General features: G+C 34.1%; 1 protein-coding gene across 22 annotated transcripts in view; it reads left to right on the top strand.

Moving 5' to 3' along the window:
- The first annotated feature begins 476 nt into the window (after positions 1–476).
- Positions 477–6000, top strand: part of LOC116709505 (NLR family CARD domain-containing protein 3-like) — a 28508-nt gene continuing 22984 nt past the window's right edge. For 12 of the 22 annotated variants that reach the window (XR_004336889.1, XR_004336891.1, XR_004336885.1 and 9 more), the window contains exons 1-2: positions 477–597; positions 4705–4825. The gene's annotated coding sequence lies outside the window, so the exon portion shown is untranslated. Of the gene's footprint in view, positions 598–4704; positions 4826–4955; positions 4999–6000 lie in introns of all 22 variants that reach the window. The other 10 variants (XR_004336888.1, XR_004336895.1, XR_004336893.1 and 7 more) reach the window with 3 other exon arrangements.

The raw sequence follows: 6000 nt of genomic DNA, 5'->3' as shown, positions 1-6000 counted from the left end.
ATGAACACCAAACAAAGCCTAGTTGTTTTAGAAAGCAATTTCTGACATTTTCTTAGTCACATCTTACGGCAAAACCTTGGTACACCGAGAGCTTCTATCACACAGATCTCACTGTAAAGTAGTATCAGACAGGAGAATAATACAATTTCCAAAGCTTCAGATTTGCCATGGAACAGCGAAGAATACCATGAAGAAGTGGAGAAACGTTTGTGCAACACTGCCAAGACCTTTCCCTCCACCATGCATTAAAATCTATAAATTGGTGTGTAAAGGATTATGTACAAACAATATCCCTGAAATCTAAGAGATTTAGAGCATTTTTCAAAAGAACGTTGGGAAATCAATGTCATTGCCCACTTTATGAAGAAGACAATGTTGTATTTCAAAAGGCCTAATGTTTTTTCTGGTGTTTTCCATCAGAAAAACAACTTAGGGAATGTTGTTCAACAACTTTCTTAGCTTTTCCTCCTACCCAGTTTTCGTCCTTCACTGGTGACAAACAAATTCCTGTAGCAGCTCATCGTGTCACAATCTGTTTGCTTCACACCTGGAGTGGAAAGTATCGTCGTCTCCAACACAAGACTGTTGGTACAAACTGTAAGTTTGCTTGGTTTTAGTTTGTACTTTATCTTTAACAAACTCATTTTTGTTTGATTGTTTTCTGATTCAAGGAGAAAACACTTTCGTTTTATTTTAACACATTGTATTGTTTTTTTGTATTCTGAAAAGGAATGCAGAGGATTATTAGAATATAGACTGACTAAAATAATTGTGGGTATATTTTTTCTTCATGAAACTGATTAATGTTTCTAATATCTTGAACTTTGTTTCACCATACAATTCAGAAACAAAAACTTCCTGTTGACTCTGTTGAAATGGGTTTGATTCTACTTAGTGGAGCATAAAATAGATGTTTTAGAGGTCTATTAAATGGTTTCTTAAAAATATACTGGATATGCTGAAAGTTAATGATAGTTTTATATAAAAATAGAACATCATTTTAGTTAATGACTCTGAGATAAACAATGAAAACAGAGTCCTGGAAACATCCGTTGAGAACAGAATGCTGCAGAACCGCATCAACTACAGAACAGGAAGAACAGGTTTTCAACTGAAATGTTTCCTTGTTGGCACTAACTCTCTAACTACAAGAATTATGATGCACAAAGAGCCTCAAGTTGTGATCAAAGCACCAGAAAGTGATTTTATAACCAGGATCTGAATACAGAGTTTGTTGAATGAATTTTTTATGAAGTTTTACAAAGTGTCTAATAGAAAGTAAATGTCTGACAAATGTGTCTGGATGATGCTTTAGTGGTAAAAACTGACTCTGTAGGTGATCATATACTGTTGTATTTTCTGGTGATGTTGAGCCATTAATTAGTTTAATGTTCCTGGATTTTGGGTGGCAGATACATTTGAAACAACATTTAGTCTGACCTGAAGACAAAACTGAATTTTTTTTGTTCTAAAGTTTCAATCACTTCAATCTAATGAGTAAATTTGAGTTTGAAACTTTGAATATGGATGATTTTTTCTTCTTGATGTTGAACTGTTACTGTGGAGTAGGTATTATAGTTTGACCATACAGGCTGCAGCTCCATGACTCCATCTAGTAGACTGATAGTTGAAGTACAGCAGTCTCTTCATTTACTTGAACTGGCATTCTTTCACTACACTTGATGTTCTTGAAACAACTTACTAGCTGTCTGCTTTCTTCCTGTTATCTAACATAAACAGAAAATGTTTCCTTGTGAATATTTGGTGCATGGACATTCGAAATACCAGACACCAAAAAGGTCTGTCCCGACATCAGTCTGACAGTCTGAGCCTGACCTCTCGTAGAAATAAGTGGAAGTGCATCACACTGGAAAGTGTTTTGTTCATTGAGCTGAGTTTTAAATTAAAGTGTATGAAAGGTATGAGCATGGCCGTCACAGAGACCAAAAAGAATCAATTTCGAAACTTTACCACCTTTATTGTGATCTATACACTATACAATTGTCTCAATTAATAGTGAAGAATACCATGGAGAAGTGGAGAAACTTTTGTGCAACACTGCCAAGACCTTCCCCTTCACAATGGATTAAAATCTATCTGTAAATTGGTATGTAGAAGACTATACAGAAGCAATAATCCTGAAATCTGACAGATTTAGAGCATTTTTAACAAAGAACATTGGGAAATCATTGCCACTGCCCACTTCATGAAGAAGACAATGTTGTTTTTCAAAAGGCCTGTCGTAGAAAAAATATTATTTCCAAGCACTGTTCAGGTGAAATTACTCAATCAGGTTTATTCATATATTGTGCACAATACAGAGAGCTTGTAGGACAATCAGTAATGAAGCAGGTCTGGATGAAAAGCTCTGTCAGGCAGAAACAACACATGAGTTTTATACCAAAGATAAAGAATTAACAACAAAGGGGTGAGACACTCTGTTTCTGATGCAGCTGTAGAAAACAACTTCCAACCTTCTATATGTAACCCAAATAGTTCTTTTGGTGAGAGTTCACAATCATTCGTATAACATGACTAGCAGATGTGATCTTAATGTAATATTTCCATCACATTTCCCCCCTTTTGATTATAAATAAATATGAAGATATTGAATATTAATCAACACACATTTCCCTCCTCAGTCATAAGACATAACACAACACTATCCCGGATGATGTAACAAAAGAAACATATAGCAAGATACGAAAAACCTACCGGTAGTTCTCTACTCTACCCTGCAATAATATCACTGTGTTTGGTAGGAAATGTTATCCTGCAACCCCTCCTTGCCAGGGAGGCGGTCCTCTATATGTTCTGTCCAGGAAAAGTGTGGAGGTATCTTGCCAATGATTGAAGACATTAAAAACCAAGAAACAATAAAAATAAAAATAACAATGTAATACAAAAGCTAATTAAGGAGGAGAAAAAAATTAACAATAAAAAAACATTTAAAAAGAAAAGCAAACAAACAAAAAAATCAGTGTCAAAAAAAAAATTCAAGCTGGATAGAATATATCCCCTATACGTAGCTAGAAAAACTATTTGTATTGAACTGCATATATTTCTTTTTGAGCAATTTAAAACCAATGTCACAACAACAATTCTTAACAATAAAATACTCCACTCCAACTAAACTTAAAAAGAAAAAAAAATAACACATTTCCAGATCAAATGAAAAATAAAATCAAAATATAAAATGAGTATTTAGAACATGCAGAAAGGATAGGCATTTGTTTTTGTGAAACATAGACATTTCTGTGAATTGCAACGCAGTATAGGATATCTAAGCTAGGATACTAGCCTGAAAATATCAATGATTAACACCACTTAAAGACAAAAAACAAAAAAAACATAGCAATTTGACCTGTTTTGAGCAATATACTTAGCATAGCGGTACCACAAACAGGTACTCTCGACAGGAGGTGGCAATGCGTATTTCACCATCTGAAAACTTGAGAAAGCGTATTCGACAGGTTTTGACAGTAAGACAACATTACATCATCACAGACAGAAGTGGAAGGAAGGACCTGTCCTTGAGAGCTTCCACCTATTTGCTAAACACGCCAACAATAAAAAGCAAAAATGTATTTTCCTTAGCAGGGGTCAGTTCAATGAAGTCCATCCTCAAATAGTTAAAAAAAAGTCATTTAGTCACAGAGTTGGCAATAAGTAACATAATAAAAACAGTAACAGGATCACACGATGCAGAGCCATAAACATGCAGCATGAAATCAGGGTTAGTTAAAGCATTAAAACATCAAAATCCTTGACACAAACAGGTAAAAGTCCATAATTTTCCTTCAAATCCAAAAGCAAACCAACCAGCTTACCAAACCAACTAATTAAAACTAATTAAATTAAATTTATTATTTATTTAATTTGACCTACACGATATTTCTTTTTTTTTTTTTTTAGCCCAAAAATCATCAGGAACTTTAGATAGCGCTTTTGGTAATGGAGACAGATCTGTTTGAGATAAAAAAGCATGCTTCAAAATGTGGATCTGCAGTAGGAATCAATTCCACAGTTTTTCAGACAGTGCACTGTACAATGATACAACTTTTTGAATGCTGAAATTTGTTCAGAAAACATTACATTTGGGTCAGCAAGTGAAACGATCCAATCAGTTTCATTTTTACATGCATGAAGAAATGTCCCAACATCACTTCATGGTAATTTTGTCAAAGGAATGTGTGGGTAACAGTCAGGAACACAAAAAAAATTGTCACTGCTCAGCTGAGAGCTTTTCATCCAGACCTGATTCATTACTGATTGTCTTACAAGCTCTCTGTATTGTGCACAATATATGAATAAACCTGATTGAGTGATTTCACCTGAACAGTGCTTGGAAATAATAATTTTTCCACGACAATTTGGAGAAAACAGGAGACTCATTCAAATCCTCATTCAAATTATCATCTCGAAAATAACCTAAGATCTCAAACCATCTCATGCAATAATTTTTTAGGAACTTAAATTTCTCAATCAATTCAGTCTAGTAAACAATGTTCAGTAACACAAAACATACAAACAATAGTCACCCCAACATAAAACAGACACAAACAAATGTTGCTATCAGAATTTGGAGTCAGTCAAAAGTCCATCAATCAAACATTTACAGTCAGTAAATGCATTGCACTTCTATCAGAAAAACAGCTTAAGGAATGTTGTTCAACAACTTCCTTTGCTTTTTCTCCTACCCAGTTTTCTTCCTTTACTGGTGATAAACTAATTCCTGTAGCAGCTCATCGTGTCACAATCTGTTTGCCTCACACCTGGAGTGGAAAGCATCGTCGTCTCCAACACAAGACTGTTGGTACAAACTGTAAGTTTGCTTGGTTTTAGTTTGTACTTTATCTTTAACAAACTCTTTTTGTTTGATTCTGTTTTCTGATTCAAGGAGAAAACACTTTCGTTTTATTTTAACACATTGTATTGTTTTTTCTATTCTGAAGAGGAATGCAGAGGATTATTAAATATGGAATAACTTAACAAATCGTGAGTATTTTTTTCTTCTAAAACTGATTAATGTTTCTAATATCTTGAACTCAACCTTTGGTTTCACCATAAAACTCAGAAACAAAAACTTCCTTTTGACTCTGTTGAAATTAGTTTGATTCTACTTAAGTTATACTTTGATGGAATATATAATAGATGTTTTAGAGGTCTATTACATGCTTTTTTTAAAAATATACTGCATATGCTGAAAGTTAATGATAGCTTTATACAAGAAATAGAACACCATTTTAGTTAATGACTCTGTAATAAACTACACCAGAGTCTTGGAAACAACCGTTGAGAACAGAATGCTGCAGAACCGCATCAGCTACAGAAAGAAGGAACAAGTTTTCAACTGAAATGTTTCCTTGTTGGCACTAACTCTCTAACCACAAGAATTATGATGCACAAAAAGCCTCAAGTTGTGATCAAAGCACCAAAAAGTGTTTTTATAACCAGGATCTGAATACAGAGATTTTAGGCTGTGATGAATTTATTCATGAAGTTTTACAAAGTGTTTATATCAAGTAAAGGTCTGACAAATGTGTCTGAATGATGCTTTGGTGGTAAACACACTTTACTGCCATATTTTCTCATGATGTTGATCCATAATTGAGTTTCGTGTTCCTGGATTCTAGCTAACAGATACCTTTGAAACAATGTTTAGTCTGAAGGTATAATTTATTTAATTCTGAGTATTTTATATTCATTGCATAACAAAACTTTAGACAGTGTTATCCTCTTGCTCTATGAAATCTAAAATTTATTTCTAGTCAGATTTTCTGTTATAAAGTCATCCAAAATCTAATGAGTAATTTTGAGTTTGATACTGTGAACATGGATAAAGAGCTTTCAGATGCTGAACTGAGTTATTGTGGAGTAGGTATCACAGTTTGCCAATGCAGCCTGCAGCTCCATGGCGCCATCTAGTGGACTGATATTTGATGTACAGCAGTCTCATCTACCTAACTCTTGTCTGACTTAATTCAGCTGACACTGACT

This window comes from Xiphophorus hellerii, chromosome 19 (assembly GCF_003331165.1).
Source record: "Xiphophorus hellerii strain 12219 chromosome 19, Xiphophorus_hellerii-4.1, whole genome shotgun sequence".
In the NCBI taxonomy this organism is placed as follows: Eukaryota; Metazoa; Chordata; class Actinopteri; order Cyprinodontiformes; family Poeciliidae; genus Xiphophorus; species Xiphophorus hellerii.
The sequence above is the reverse complement of the archived record's forward strand: the minus strand, read 5'-3'. Positions and strand labels throughout refer to the sequence as shown.